We start from the raw sequence: 16,537 nt of genomic DNA on the forward strand, positions 1-16,537 counted from the left end.
TGTCCTAGAGCTACAAGAGTACTAGTGTGCACTCCACTATTGTTGTTGTCTTTGTTCCTCCTTCATTTTTGAAGAGGACCAATGACATCATGGGTGATGTCCTGACTTGCCTGTCAATTGGTTTAAGTGAGACAGAGTTGAGCAAAGTCATCAGCCTCATTCTCTCTTCCAGAATCATCAAAGTTCAATGGCAAGACAAAAGTCAAGATGTCTAGCTATGGCCTGGGATACAGCAGATGACCTGGTGCCTTTGATGTCTGACCAAGCTCTAAGCACTCCACAGCACCTGCTTCATCCCCCTTCATGGCCATTGGAACAAATTGTTCTCATCTGCCCATTCCACTCCAATATAGAGCAAAGGCCAAAGAGAATGAACAGATAATTTGCAAATGGTAAACAGATCATTGCAAACTATTAATAACCACAGCAAAAGACTCTCAAATTAACTAATAACCAGAATAATGCAAACTATGATACTTAATATAGTGCTTTGTACCCACTAGAATCAAGCAATAAACACCGATTTATTTTGTTAATAGTAATGTATCAGGCACTATGCTAATTGCTGGAAATGCTGAGATAAAAATGAACTGCTCCCTGCCCTCAAGGAGCTTATATTAATTCAGTGTTGATGAGGCTTAGGGAAGGGAGACACTCTAATAATTGTTAGTGAGACTACACACTGGTGGAAAGATTTTGGAAAGCAATTTGGCAATATGCACCTAGAGTCACAAAACTCATCATACCTTTTGGTCAATGGATTCCATTGCCAGATTATTTACACACACACACACACACACACACACATATATATATATATATATATATATATATATATATACACACACACACATACAGAATAGTTATAGCTTCTATTTGGAACACTCCCAATCTAGAGGGGAGAAAAACTCAGTGTTTCTAACAACTGGACAATAGCTGATTAAATTATGGTATATTAAGACAATGGAATATTATGATGATGCTTCACCTGCAAAATGAGAAATACAGAACATACAAGTGCAGAGAGATCATTTATCCACAGGAATGCTATTAGGAAAGCCAGAGAGTTTGCTTCTGGGAGCTATACACAATGAAGGCGGGATTTAGAACTAAGGATTCAAAGCCGACTGGGATAGCTCTATTGGTTTTCCTCTGTTGTCTTTGCCTCCAATTTTATTTGCATGGTCACTGACAGTATTAACACTAGAAGAATCAGACATACAATTGACCTACAATTTTAAAAATGATTTTAGTATAATTTGCTCTAAGTTCTCCTATAGGTGCAAATGTACTTTGCATACAAATAATTACAAACAGGTATTGCAGTTTTCCTTTTAAATAAAAATTTTCATCCGACTATCTTTCTTACATTTGCCTTGTGGGTTAAATTCTGAGCTTTCTTTAATGAGGTTGATGCTAGCAGAGGAAAGCAAAGACGTCCAGAGCTAAATCAGTGAACTAAAATTATAAGTACACTGTATCCCTAGTCATAAAGTGCCCTGCATTAGGGAATAGGGCAGGGAAGAATTGATAAGAACAGAAAAAAAAGGAAGGAAGGAGGAACCAAAGGTGATAGATATTTAGAAAGTCTTGAATTGACAATCCAGGACAAAAACACTTGTTTTTCTTGGCAGCATTAGACCTAAGTCTTCCTGACCCAAAGGTTAGCCTGTCTTTAAATTTATAAAAACATTTTTTAAAAATCCCTACAGCAAATTGTCTGACTCTCATCCTTGTCATCTTCTACCTTGTAGCATACTAATGTATGTATGTATAATATGTATGTATGTATATAAATATGTTATATTCACCCCCAACCCATCCATGATACTCTAAGATTCTTGAAAAGTACTGTTTTTTTTAAACCTCTGTATCCCCAGTATAGAATATACTGTCCATAGTAGATTTTAAAAATATTCTCCCTCAAGTCCTTTTTCATCAGTCTATCTATTTATTGAACCTCAGTGTTTCCCAGATTGTGACACTACAGGGTCCACAATTACAGGTTTAGTAATCTACTGATACTTGTCAAAGAGCCTCAGGTTCTGATTTAAAATTATTCTTGCTGAATCCATCCATCCATCCATCCATCCATCCATCCATCCATCCATCCATCCACAGAACACAAGTCTTCTAATTCTTATATATATCATATAATATGTTCATATTTCTATTCATATTCTATTCATAGCTATATTCATATTTCTATTTATGTATAGGAATTAGAAGACTTATGTGTTCTCCATATATAAAATAAGATATATCTTAGGAATGAGAAGACTTAGGGATTCCCTTTCTTTCTCTTTATATAGCATAATATAAAATTCCTAAGAGATGTGAGAAAGAAGACATAGGGTTCAAGATGGCCAAATCTGGCTTTGTTCAGTGAATAATGCAAAGCACTTTCCTAGTGGAAAATAATCTATTTAGATTCCAAATTCAGTCCTATCTTTTTTTTTAGAACTTTTTTCCTTAGGTCAAAGGTACAAAGAAAGAGAAGTGATGAAGCTGAGCACTGAGAAAGAGCTTTGAGCTCTGGTGGTCATGGGACCACAAATGGTACTACTGATTCTGCGAGTTAAAAGCACTAAGAGCAGGGAAAGTAGTATGAAGTTTGTGTGTAATGTTTGGTGTAATGGAAAGAGAACTGGATCTGGAGGCAGGGGTTCAAATCCTAGATTTGCTATTTACTATTCTTTGCCTTTGGTCAAATGACTTTGCCTCTCTTGGCATCAGTTTCCTTATCTGCAAAATGAGAGGTCAGACTAGATGAACTCAAAGATTTCTTTTCAGCTCTAAATCCACAATCCTACAAAGAGAAGGAGGGAGAACCGTAGAAATACTTCAGTGATGTCAAGAAGGATGAGGACTGAAAAAAGGCACCTGGATTTAGCCATTAAGAGATCATTAGTAACCTCTGAGAAGTCAGCTTTTGTTGAATAATAGGGTTAGAAGCCAGGTTGCAAGCAGGCAAGAAGTAAATGGAAGGAGAGGCAGTAGAGGAAAACTATGCAGAATCTTTCTTCTTTCTTCCAAGAAAAATACTAGAAATAAAGAAGTGAGGAGTAGGAGTGGATTTAGGGAGCATGTTAAGTTTGAAATGTCCATAGTACATCTAAGTGGAGATGTCTAGGTGTTAGCTGACTACATGAGACAGTAGTATGTAAAGACATTTGGCCTAGATATATAGATTTGGGAACTCTGTGTGACAGTGATAAATTAGTTTTATGTATGTATCAAATTAGTTTCTACATGTCATGTTTTATATCAGACTAGGCTTAATTTTCCTCTATTTTGCTGTAAAAATTTTCCCAATTCCTTTTTATCTTCTGTGCATTTTTACATTCCCATTCAGTGTTGCACCATAGTCTATAAAATAAAGTTTGGTTGCTTGAAAATAGCGCAGGATATGGAGTGAGAGGATCTAGGTTTGAATGTCAGCTCTTCTACTTACTAATTGTACAATTTGGGGCAAATTACTTAATTTCTCTGCACTTCTATCTATAAAAAGAGAGGTCAGGCTAGATCAGTGGTGTCAAACTAAAATATAAACAGAGCCCCTAAACTGCACATAATTTTCACATGGCCTATTGACTTAGAAAACTACCTAGCGACATTATGTTCCATTGCATTTTTATTTATTATATTACATATTTCCAAATTACATTTTAATTTGGTTTGGGCCACACTTAGGAGTTTTGTGGGCCACAGTGGGCCTCATTTGACACCTCTGGGCTAGGTGATCTCTGAAGTTCTTTCTAGGTCCAAATCCTATGATCTTATGATTCTTATAACGCTGACATCCAAGATTCTAGCTCCAACCTCCTTATTCAGCCTTATATTTTACAACATTTTTTTTTTACTACCCTGAATGTAGTCTCTGTGGTTGTTATTCAGTTTTTCAGTTGTGTTCAACTTTTTTTGACCCCATGGACCACAGCGTGCCAGGCTCTTTTATCCTCCACTATCTCCTCAAGTTTGTCTAAGCTCATGTTCATTGCTTCTATGATACTATCTATCCATCTCATCCTCTGCCATCCTCTTTTCCTTTTGCCTTCAATCTTTCCCAACATCAGGGTCTTTTCTAATATGTCCTTTCTTTTAATTATGTGGCCAAAGTATGTAAGCTTCAACTTCAGTATTTGTCATTTCAATGAATATGCTAAATTAATTTGCATATTGACTGATTTGATCTCCTTGTTATCCAAAGGATTCTCAAAAGTCTTCTTCAGCAACACAATTTGAAAACATCAATTCTGTGGTGCTTGGCTTTCCTTATAGCACAACTCTCACAGCCATACATTACTACTGAAAAACCATAGCTCTGACTATATGAACCTTCAAAGGAGATTTCTTTCCATCCCCCATTAACATCTTTGCCAGTAGAAGGTAAGTTTCTTCCCAGAAGGAAGGAAAGAAATCTTTCCTTTTTTCTTACTCTCTTGTCATAGTGAGCAGCTCACTGTCTTACATACATTATATGATTAATAAATTCTTTACTGAAATAAATCCAATTACCTTCTGTCCTGTGGAGATACTCATTCACACAGTTTGACATATTTTGAGTAGTTTCCCTTCCCATATTTCCACATGTTGAAATGTCTTCCTCCTTTCAAGGTTCAGTTCAGATGCCACCTCATATGGGAAACCTTTCCTAATGGTGGTAGGCAAAAATAATCTCTCATTCCCAAATTTTCTATTCCAATCAGCTTGGATCTTTCCTTTGCCTTTATCACTCTCTACGTGATTTCATCATTATTTGTGAACGTATGGTGCCCCTCCCTACCCCCAATAGACCTTAATTTCCTTGAGAGAAGGGGTTAAACCTTTTTTCAGTCTTTGTGTTGCTAGCACAAAGCAGAGTCTTGAATATAATGCTAATAAATATTTCAGTCCAAGTATGAAGAAAAGCATAAGCAAAGGCAGGGAAATGGAAAAGAGCAATTCCAGTCCATTCAATTTAACCAATGAATTGAATGGAAAACACAACCTCCCTTCCTTACTTCCCCACCAATACTTATGTATTAAGTCAATATATTTCAAGTCCCAACATGTTTCATGGCCAGATGAGTTAGGGAAATCTGATAGAATGAAAAATTGTAGAGGGTTTTAAAGATCAGGCTGAAAATTTTGTATTTTATCTTAGACTTTAGCTCTATTATTCCTAGACTCCAGATAGGCCTTGAATGGGATGTCCCAGTGAAGACCTCTCAGTGTAATTAAGGTTTGGGATAAGACTATCCTAAATCTGGTAATGAGTTCAGGAGGTAGGATAGGGTTAGGTATAGATTTCTGTAAGTTCCTTTTTTTTTAGTGCCATATATCAGTAGTTAAAATGTGTTTAGTTGTTAAGCCTTAGCCTACCTTTTAATCTTATTCAGATGTGTCTTTGCCCCTCGACCTAAAAGAATCTGGCTCCCCTTTGTCTACAGGCCCCAGAAAACCCTTACACTTTCATGTTCCTTATCTACTCCCTTTATCTCCCTTTGAAAGGACTTTACTCAGATGCCTTCCAGTCCCTTCCATTATCTATTCTAATTCTTTACTGCCATGAAAAGAGCTGCTATAAACATTTTTGTACATGTGGATGCTTTTCACTTTTTATGATCTCTTTGAGATACAGACCCTGGGCATACTTTAAAGTCTAACTCAAATACCATTTACTCCATGAAAGTCAAGTAAACAAGCTTTTGTTAAGCATCTACTACATGTGAGATACTGTGCTAAACAGTGAGGACACAGAAAAAAAAGGGCAAAACAAAACAAAACAAAACAAAACAAACCACTTCCTGCCCTCGAGGAGCTCACAGTTTAAATAGCGGAGAAAGCATGTAAACAGTTATGTGCCATAAAGATGTATACATAATAATCCGGAAATAATCTCAGAAGAAGGGCAATGAAACTTCATTGATCGTTGCTCAGGGATCAGTTTTGTTGGTAAAAAAACAAAAACCAAAACCAAAACAACCCAAACTTTTTCCTCTTAGAATTCACATGGCATTCTGATTTTCACCTCTCTAATGCTTATCATTTAATATAGGTATATAAGTTTGTGTCATCATTCTACTAGACTGTTAGACCACAGAAGGGCAGGAATTAGGTCTTATCTAAACAGTGCATATCCCCATCTCCAACCCCAGCACTTAGTCTAGTGCTCTGTACATAGCCAAAGTTTAATGAATGTTTGTTTCTGAATGTTGAATGATGAACAGGAAAATACATTCTGTAATGGATCAGGCAAGGTTGACAACCTGGATCATATATTATGCAAGGCATGTGCCTTAGAGGCACCTAGGTTGTACAGTGGAAAGAGCCCTGATCCTAGAGTGACTAAGACCTGAGTTCAAATCCAACCTTTAACACTTATTTGCTACATGATACTGGGTAAATCACTTTACCTCTGCCTGCCCCGTTTCCTCAACTGTATAATGGGCATAATAATAGTACCTGTTTCTCAGAGCTATTGTGAGGATCAAAGGAGATATTTGTAAAGTGCTTACCATAAAGCTTGGAACATAGTAGGCACTTAAATGCTTGTTCTTGTCTCCCCCTTTTTATACTACACAGTCTGGGAGCCTGGAAAAAAACAAATGGGAATCTGTGAATGAGCCAGCCTTTGGTAAGCATTATTATTCTACAGATCTTAGCTTCTTCTGCTTTCTAATACTGGTAATTTATATAGGATTTGGAGGGCAGGAGGAATGTAAATCTGTGATAATTACTTTTTTTTTTACTGAGAAATATTTTGAGTTATCTAGAAAGCTCTAAATCTCTATGAAAACCAACTCCAGATGATATCAAAAAGTATTCATTGAAAAAGAAAAAAAAGAAAAGGGGCATGAATGACAGGGGGCAAAGGATTATAAATAATACAATACCAAATGAGGGCAAACTTAATTATGTCAGCATTTGAAAATTATGGAACAGGTAAAATTCACTAAAATGAGGATCTGATAATATGTTTTAGGTGGAAAAATAGACTGCAAACTTGATTTTTACTGATTACATTCTGTTTCAGCAAATGAAAACTGGTTTCACTGAGGTTTAAATAATAATATAATACTGGGAAAGAGTGAGAGTCCTTCAAACTCTAAACTTCATGAGGGCAGGGGTCATCTTGTCTAACATTATATAACACAGCACTGTGCCAGACACCGTGCTAAGTCTTTATACGGTCTTTAACTCATTTGATCCGCACAACAACCTTACAAAGTAGATACTTATTACCTTATTTACCTTTTATCTATTGCTTATTACCTCCACTCTGCTTATCTGCATGTTTTTTTCTTAAGTTGCTTGTGAATTACTGGCTAGCTAACTAGTTGGTTAGAGAATTTAAGAATTTACTATGTTAGACATGGTACTAAGAGTGTTTTATATATATGCATGTATGTATATGTGTATATATGTATGTATGTATGTATATATGTATGTGTATGCAAGCAAGACTGTCCCTGCCCTCAAATAACTACATTCTTTTAAAATTATTTAATTTTTAATATGTGGAATAAAACAAGCATTCCATAACCTAGTACAATAAAAATGATGATTGCATATGAAACTGTAAATATACTATGCGCAATCTACTTTTCCTTTCAAATATACAACAAAATTATCATGTACATTTCTTTTTTCCCCTTTTTTTCTTCCTTCAACCCTAGAAATGGCTGCCATTAGATACAAATAGGTTTATGTAAGTAAAATTTATCTATATATACTTCTATTTATCAGTTCTTTCCCTGGATGCAGATAGTGTCTTTCTTCATATGTCTTTTATAGTTAATTTGGGTATTTATAATAGTCAGAATAACTTATTCTTTCAAAATTGTTCTTAAAATAATATTGCTGTTATTGTATACAATGTTCTTTTGGTTCTATTTATTTCACTTCATTATTTTGTACAAGTTTTTCCATGTTTTTCTAAGGCCATTGAGCTCATCATTTCTCATAGGACAGTAGTATTTCATCACAATCACATACTACAACTTGTTCAGCCATTAGCTTATATTCTAATGGGGAAAGAGGAGGAGGAGGAGGAGGAGAGGAGGAGAAGAAGAAAGAAGAAGAAGAAGAAGAAGAAGAAGAAGAAGAAGAAGAAGAAGAAGAAGAAGAAGAAGAAGAAGAAAAAGAAGAAGAAGCTGGAAAAGTGTAGTGATAAGAGGACCTGGCTAGCAGCATGACATAGAAATGCCTGGGAAGTTCTGTGGAGGCCCAGTTCTAGCAAAATAAGACAAAAATTCATCACAGGGATGAAGTCAAAGGGTTTCTTTTTTAGGAGGTGGTGGTGATGAACACAATGGTCAGATGCAGGCAGCCTGGTACAGAGATGGCCAGAAAGCAGCAACTCTACTGTTATTCTCAGGGATTTATTCTCTGGTATGCCCCATTGTATCTAGGACTACAAGTAGATCTCAGAAATTTTTTTCTCTCCCTATACATTTTAAAATTATAGCCCTTTTTTTTATCAGATCAGTAAATTTCCATATTTTTTCTCAGTTCTTACAGTATTATTTTATTACATTGTAATGTAAGCTCCTTGAGATTAGGGAATTTTCCCCCCTTAAGCACTTAGCACAGTGCCTAGCACATAATAAACAGTTAATCTATGCCTATTGCTTTATTGTATTAGGCACTCCGTTTCTAGCTTAAAAAGTATCTCTATGATAGCTTGATCCTTGTTAGGAGAAAAAAAAATCCTGTTCCTTTTATCCCCCTCTAGGACAACCCAGTTGTCCTTCGATTGCTAGAATACAAACTGCTGTGTGCTTAACTTCTCCATATTGTACTTGTGAAATTGATTTTTAACCCAGATGCTGAGCTTTACATTTATCCCAGTGAAATTAACCTCACTAGATTTGGTCCATTGTTCTGGACCAGTGAAATCTTTTTGGTTCCCTCCAGACTTGGTCATCCAGCTTGTTAACTTTCATTCCCAGTGCTATGATGCTTACAAAGCGATAAACATATCACATACACCATCATCTAAATCACTGATAAAAATGCTGAACAGCAGGGTTGAGGCCAGATCTCTGATCTTCTCCACTGGAGACATCCCTTCTACTTATTTTTTGGTTTTGGGGGTTTGTTTTAGGCTATTGGGGTTAAGTGACTTGCCCAGGACCACACAGCTAGTAAGTGTCAAGTGTTTAGTCTGAGGCCGGATTTGAGCTCAGGTCCTCCTGACTTCAGGGCCGGTGCTCTAGGCACTGTGCCACCTAGCTGCACCACCTAGCTGCCCCCTACTTGTTCTGATAAGATCTAATCTTAGGGCTGACCATTCAACCACCTCTGAAGTTTCTTATTTGCACTATTATCTAGAGTAGGGGTGTCAAACATATAGATGGTGTGCATAGCACCCTCAGTAGAGCCTGAATCAAAATAAAATATAATTGGGAAATACTTAACAAAATAAATAAAAATACAATAAAGCATAAATAATGTTAATATGTGGTTTTTCTAAATCAATATGTGTACACAAAAATGTATTTTTTCTAAGTTTGATACTATTGATCTAGCCCATATCTCTCCATCTTGCTCACCAAGATATCATAGTATAAGTAATTCATATTTTTGTAACATTTCTAAAGTTTTCAAGATCCTTTGTTAAAATATAATGAATAACAAAATACTACTTAAAATGTCATGAGTGAGGTAGAACATAGATTATTTTAATAGATGAAATTAAAATACAAAAGTGTTAAGTGACATGTTCATGGTCAGACAGTTAATAAGTGTTTGAGAAACAATTTGAATTTAGGCCTCTTGACTGCAAAGATCCTTCTACCACACCGTGATATCTATCATGAGATTTGGTCAAATGTTTTGGTTAAATACAGATAAACTGTCTATTGTATTTTTCCGTCAAAAAAGAAAATTCATTGTTTCACTTGTCTGTTTCTTTGATGAAGTCACGTGGATATTTTTTTAACATTTAATTTTTATTTTATTTTTCTCAACATGTAAACAAAGATTTTTAACATTCTGTTTTTCAAAAAAATTTGAGTTCCATATTTTCCCCTTTCTTCCCTATCCCCTCCTTGAGAAGGCAAGCAATTTGATAGAGATTATACAAAAGAAAATTCAGACCAAAAAACAAACAAATGAACAAGAAGAATAAAAAAGAAAGTTAAAAAAACATTCTTCAATTTGCATAAGAATACATCAATTCTTTCTCTGGAGATGGATAACATTTTTCAAACCTAAGTCTTTTAGAATTGTCTTAGACCATTGTATTGCTGAGAATAGCTAAGTCATTCTCACTTGACCATAGTACACTATTGCTGCTCCTGAGTACAAGGTTCTTCTGGTTCTGATCACTTCACTTTGGATTAGTTCACGTAAGTCTCAGATTTTTCTGAAACCATCCTGCTTATCATTTCTCATAGCCCAATAGCATTCCATCACAATCATATACCAAAACTTATTCAACCATTCTCCAGTTGATGGGTATCCCCACAATTTCTAATTCTTTGTCACTACAAAAAGAGCTGCTATAAATATTTTTGTACATATGGGTAATTTTGCTTTTCCTCTTACCTAGTTGTAGTACAGACCTAGTAGTGGTATTGCTGTGTCAAAGGGTATACACAATTTTATAGCCCTTTGGACATAGTTCCAAGTTGCTCTCCAGAATGGTTGGATCAGTTCACAACTCTACCAAAACTATGCATTAGTGTCCCTATTTTTTCCACATCTTCTTCAACATCTGTCATTTTTATTTTGTGTCATGTTAGCTAATCTGATAGGTATGAGGTGGTACCTCAATTTGCATTTCTCTAATCAATAGTCATTAAGAAAATTTTTTCCATGTGACTATCAATAGCTTTCATTTCTTCTTCAGAAAACAGATTGTTTATATCCTTTGACCATTTATCAATTGGGGAATGATTTAATTTTCATAGATTTGACTCACTTCTCTATGTATTTGATAAATGAGGCCTTTATCAGAAAAACTTGCTATAAAATCCCCCCCCTGCCCATTTTATGCTTTCCTTCTGATCTTGATTGCATTAGTTTTGCTTGTGCAAATTTTTTAAAAATTTGATGCAATCAAAATTACTCATTTTATATCTTATAATGCTCTCTATCTCTTGTTTGGTCATAAATTCTTCCCTTATCCATAACTCTGACAGGTAAAATATTCTGTGCTTACCTAGTTTGCTTATGATAGCACCTTTTATGTTTAAATTATGAACCCATTTTGACTTTATCTTTGTATATAGTGTGAGATGTTGGTTTATACCTAGTTTCTGCTAAACTTCTTTCCTGTTTTTCCAGAAATTTTTGTCAAATAGTGATTTCTTATACCCTAATATTGGATCTTTGAGTCTGTCAAACACTAGAATGCTATGATCATTTACTACTTTGTATTATATACCCAATATATTCCACTGATCCACCACTCTATTTCTTAGCCAGTACCAGACTGTTTTTATGATTCCTACTTTGTAATACAGTTTCAGATCTGGTACTGCTAAGCCAGCTTCCTTCACATTTTTTTCATTGATTCCCATGATATTTTTGACCTTTTTGAATTTTATCATTTTTTTCTAGCTTTATAAAATGATTTTTTGTAATTTGATTGGTATGGCACTGAATAAGTAGATTAACATAGGTAGAATTGTCATTTTTATTATATTAGCTCAGTCTACCCATAAGCAATTAACATTTCTCCAATTGTTTAGCTCTGTCTTTACTTGAGTGTTTTGTAATTGTGATTATATAGTTTCTAAGTTTGTCATAACATACCAACTTCCAAGTATTTTTACTGTATACAGTTATTTTATGTGGAATTTCACTTTCTACTTCTTTCTTCTGGGTTACATTGGTAATATATAGAAATGCTGATGATTTATGTAGATTTTCTTCATATTCTACAACTTTACTGAAGCTGCTAATTATTTTAACTAGTTTTTTTTAGTTGATTCTCTAGGGTTCTTTCAGTACATGTTCATGCAAAGAGTAATAGTTTTATTTTCATATTGCCTATTCTATTTCTTTCAATGTCTTTTTCTGGTCTTATTGTTAAAGTTAGCATTTCTAGTACAATATTAAGTAATCGTGATGATAACGGACATCTTTGTTTCATTCCTGATTTTATTGGAAAGGTTTCTAGCTTATTCCCATTACAGATAATGCTTGCTGCTGGTTTTAGATAGATACCACTTATCATATTAAGGAAAGCTCCATTTGTTCTTATCTTTTCCAGAGTTTTTAATAGGAGTGAGTGCTGTATTTTGTCAAAAGCTTTTTCTGCATCTATTGAGATAATCACATGATTTTTGTTGGTTTTTTTCACTGATCTGGTGAATTGTGCTGAGAGTTTTCCTAATATTGAACCAATTATGCATTCTTGGCATAAATCTCACCTGGTCATAATTGTCTGATTTCTGCAGTATACTAGGGTAATCTTGTTGCTAGCATTTTATTTAAAATTTTTGCTAGGGAAATTGGTCTGCAGTTTTCTTTCTTTGTTTTGCTCTTTGTGGTTTAAGTATCAGCACCATATTGATATCATAAAAGGATTTTGGTAGGAGTCCTTCTTCGCCTATTTTCCCAAACAGTTTATATAGTATTAGAATTATTTTTTCTTTAAATGTTTGGTAGAATTCACTTATGGCTGTATCTGGTTTTGGGGATCTTTTCCTTAGAGAGCTCATTGATGACTTGTTCAATTTCTCTAAGACAGAATGAGTTAAGTATTCTATTTCCTCTTCTGTTAATCTGGTAAATTTATATTTTTGTAAATATTCACACATTTCACTTAAATTTTTCAGACTGATTGGCATGTAATTGCACAAAATATTTCCTAATAGTTGCTTTAATTTCATCTTCATTGGCGGCAAATTAACTCTTTTCATTTTTGATATGGTAATTTGATTTTCTTCTTTCTTTTTTAAAAAATCAAATTAACCAATGGTTAATCTATTTTATTAGTTTCTTTTTCATAAAACCAACTTCTAGTTTTGTTTATTAATCTAATGGTTTTGTTAATTCTAACTTTATTAATCTCTCCTTTGATTTTTCAGGATTTCCAATTTGGTGTTTAATTGAAGATTTTTAATTTGTTCTTTTTCTAGCTTTGTTATTTGCATGCTCAATTCATTTATCTACCCTTTCTCTATTTTACCAATGTAAGCATTTTGAGACATAAAATTTCCCCCAAGTATTACTTTGCCTGTATCCTATAAATTTTGGTATGTTGTTTCATAGTTATCATTCACTTCAATGAATTTTTTCCTGTGATTTGTTCTTTGACCTTGTTCTTTGTTCTTTAGTATTAATTAATTTTTAATTTGTTTCCATGGCTCTTTAATGAATATGATTTATTTTTCAAAATGGTCTGAAGAGGATTCATTTGACATTTCCACTTTTATGCATTTGGTTGTGAGGTTTTTATGTCCTAATACGTGGTCAATTTTTGTGAAGGTGCCATATACAGCTAAGAAGAAGGTATACCCCTTTCTATTCCCATTGAGTTTTCTCCAGATGTCTAGAATATCTAACTTTTCTAAAATTCTATTGATTGCCTTAACTTTTTTTCTTATTTATTTTATGATTAGATTTATCTAGTTCTAAGAGAGGAAAGTTGAGGTCACCCAGTGGTATAGTTTTACTCTCCATTTCCTCTAACTTTTCCTTTAAGGATTGGGATGCTATACCATTTGGTGCATATGTGTTTAGTATCAATATTACTTCCTTGTCTATGATATCTTTTAGCAAAATACAGTTTCCCAGCTTATCTCTTTTAATTACATCTATTTTTGCTTTTTTTTGTCTGAGATAATGATTGCTATCCCTGCTTTTTTGTATCAACTGAAGAATATAGATTCTGTTCTAGCCCTTTATTTTTACTGTGTGTGTATTTCTGTTTCAAATGTGTTTCTTGGAAACAACATATTGTTGGATTCTGGTTTTTTACACATTCTGCTACCAATTTTCAATTTATGAGTGAGCTCATCCCATTCACATTCAGAGTTCTTATTATTGGGTGTGTATTTCCCTCCATCCTATTTTTCCCTGTTTTTCCTTCTCTCTCTTTTTTCCCCCTGTCCCTCCTCAAAAGTATATTTTATTTCTGAACACTACTTCTCTTAACCCATCCTCCCTTCTGTCACTCCTCCTCTACTTCTCTTATCCCCTTCACTTCCTACTTCTTGTAAGTAAGATAGGTTCTATACCCAAATGAATGTGTATGTTATTCCCTTTTTGAGATAATTCTAATGAGAGTATGGTTCACATATTGCCTGCCACCCCCTATTTTCCCCTCCATTGTAAAAGCTCTTCCTTTAGTGACTTTTTTATGCGAGATAATTTCCTCTGTTTTTCACCTCCCTTTCCCCTTCTCCAAGTGCATTCCTCTTTCTCATCCCTTAATTTTATTTTATTTTTTTGTAAATCATCTTCTCATAGTCAATTCATTTCCATGCCAGTGGAAATGTCCAAACTCTGTCCAAACTGCCCTTATAATGATAAAGTTCTTAGGAGTTATAATTATCATCTTTCATACAGGAATGTAAACATTGTGACTTTATTGATTCCCTTATGATTTTTTTTCATGTTTACTTTTTTATGCTTCTCTTGATTCTTGTATTTGAAAGTCAAATTTTCTACTAAGCTCTGTTCTTTTCATCAGAATGCTCAAAAGTTTTCCATTTCATTAAATGTCCATTTTCCTTCCTGAAGGATTATACTCAGTTTTGTTGGGTAGTTGATTCTTGCTCTAGCTTCTTTGCCCTTTGAAATATAATATTTGGAGTCCTTTGATCGTTTAATGTAGAAACTGCTAAATCTTGTGTGATCCTGACTGTGGCTATTTGATATTTGAATTATTTCTTTCTGACTGCTTATGATATTTTTTCTTTGATCTGGGAGTTCTGAATTTGGCTATAACATTCCTGGGAGTTTTCATTTTGGCATCTCTTTTGGGAATTGATTGGTGGATTAGTTCAATTCTATTTTACCTTCTGGTTCTAGGATACCAGGGCAGTCTTCCTTGATAATTTCTTAAAATATGATGTCTAGGTTCTTTTTAAAAAAAAAATCATGCCTTTCAAGTAATCCAACAATTCTTAAATTATTTCTCCTGGATCTATTTCCAAGAGAAGTTGTTTTTCCAATAAGATATTTCACATTTTCCTCTATTTTTTTCATTCTTTTAATTTTGTCTCATTGTTTCCTGGTGTCTCACAAAGGTGTCTCATAAAGCTTCTATTTGCCCATGTCTAATTTTTTTAAAGGCAATTGGGGTTAAGTGACTTGCCCAGGGTCACAGAGCTGGTAAGTGTTATGTGTCTGAGGCTGGATTTGAACTCAGGTCCTCCTGAATTCAGAGCCAGTGCTCTATCCACTGTGCCACCTAGCTGCCCCGAGCCCACATCTAATTTTTAAGGAATTATTTTCTTCAGTATACTTTTGTACTTCTTTTTTTTTTCATTTGGCCAATTTTACATCTTTTTGTTTTCTTTTTGGTGAGGCAATCGGGGTTAAGTGACTTGCCCAGAGTTACACAGCTAGTAAGTGTCAAGGGTCTGAGGTCAGATTTGAACTCAGGTCCTCCTGACTGCAAGGCTGGAACTCTATTCACTGTACCACCTAGCTGCCCCTTCAATTTTGCTTCTTAAGGAATTCTTTTCTTCAGTGAATTTTTGTGTATCTTTCTTTTTATTTAGCCAATTCCACTTTTTAAAGTGTTATTTTCTTCAGTATTTTTATGCTTCTTTTACTAAGCTGTTGACTTTCTTTTCATATTTTTCTTGCACTTGTTCTCATTTTTTCCTCAAATTTCCTCTGCCTCTCTGATTTCAAACTCTTTTTAAGGTCTTCTAAGAATTCTTTTTCTTTGGGGGGGGGATGAGGGGGGCTGTTACTAATTCACATTTTTCTTTGAGGCTTTGCATTTAGCCATTTTGGTTTCATTGTCTTCTGAGTTTGTACCTTAGGTTCTTTTCTGTTTGCTCATATTTCCAGCCTATTTCTTAGCTTTTAACTTTATGTTAAAATTTGGCTTTCCTCTCAGGGTAGAGAGGGCACTCTCCCAAGCTTCAGGTCTTTCTTTCTGCTAGCTCTAGGGGTGTGTAGGTTTTTTGGTGCTTCTAAGGTTCTATGGTCTAAGGAGAAGTATGACTACTGCTCTCCTGGTCTGTGCTCTGTTCTTTACCCAAGAATAGACATTGTTCCCCTGTAGCCACCAGCACTAACATTCTTTTTGGTCCTGACACTGTGACAAAGTCCCTTGTCTCCTGTAACCACAATTGCTAGTGCTCCCCTCTGTCTTGGAATTGATCCTAGGATCTCTATTTCCCCATGAGTGACCACAAACACTCCTGGAACTGCAACCAGGGCCCATGTTCCCATACAGTATCAAGTACTAACACTCCTTTTGGCCCTAGGACTGAAACCCAGAATTGTATGCAATGCAATATGGTACTGAGCCTAGCACCAGTAAAGGGTTCTTTGCAACATCCTTTTGACCAGTTGTTCAACCTCCACACCATCCATGGGCTGAGAGCTACTGAACCTCCTGCCATCACCAACG

The sequence above is a fragment of the Phascolarctos cinereus genome, unplaced genomic scaffold (assembly GCF_003287225.1).
Source record: "Phascolarctos cinereus isolate Bilbo 61053 unplaced genomic scaffold, phaCin_HiC Scaffold_2;HRSCAF=192, whole genome shotgun sequence".
NCBI classification, from domain to species: domain Eukaryota; kingdom Metazoa; phylum Chordata; class Mammalia; order Diprotodontia; family Phascolarctidae; genus Phascolarctos; species Phascolarctos cinereus.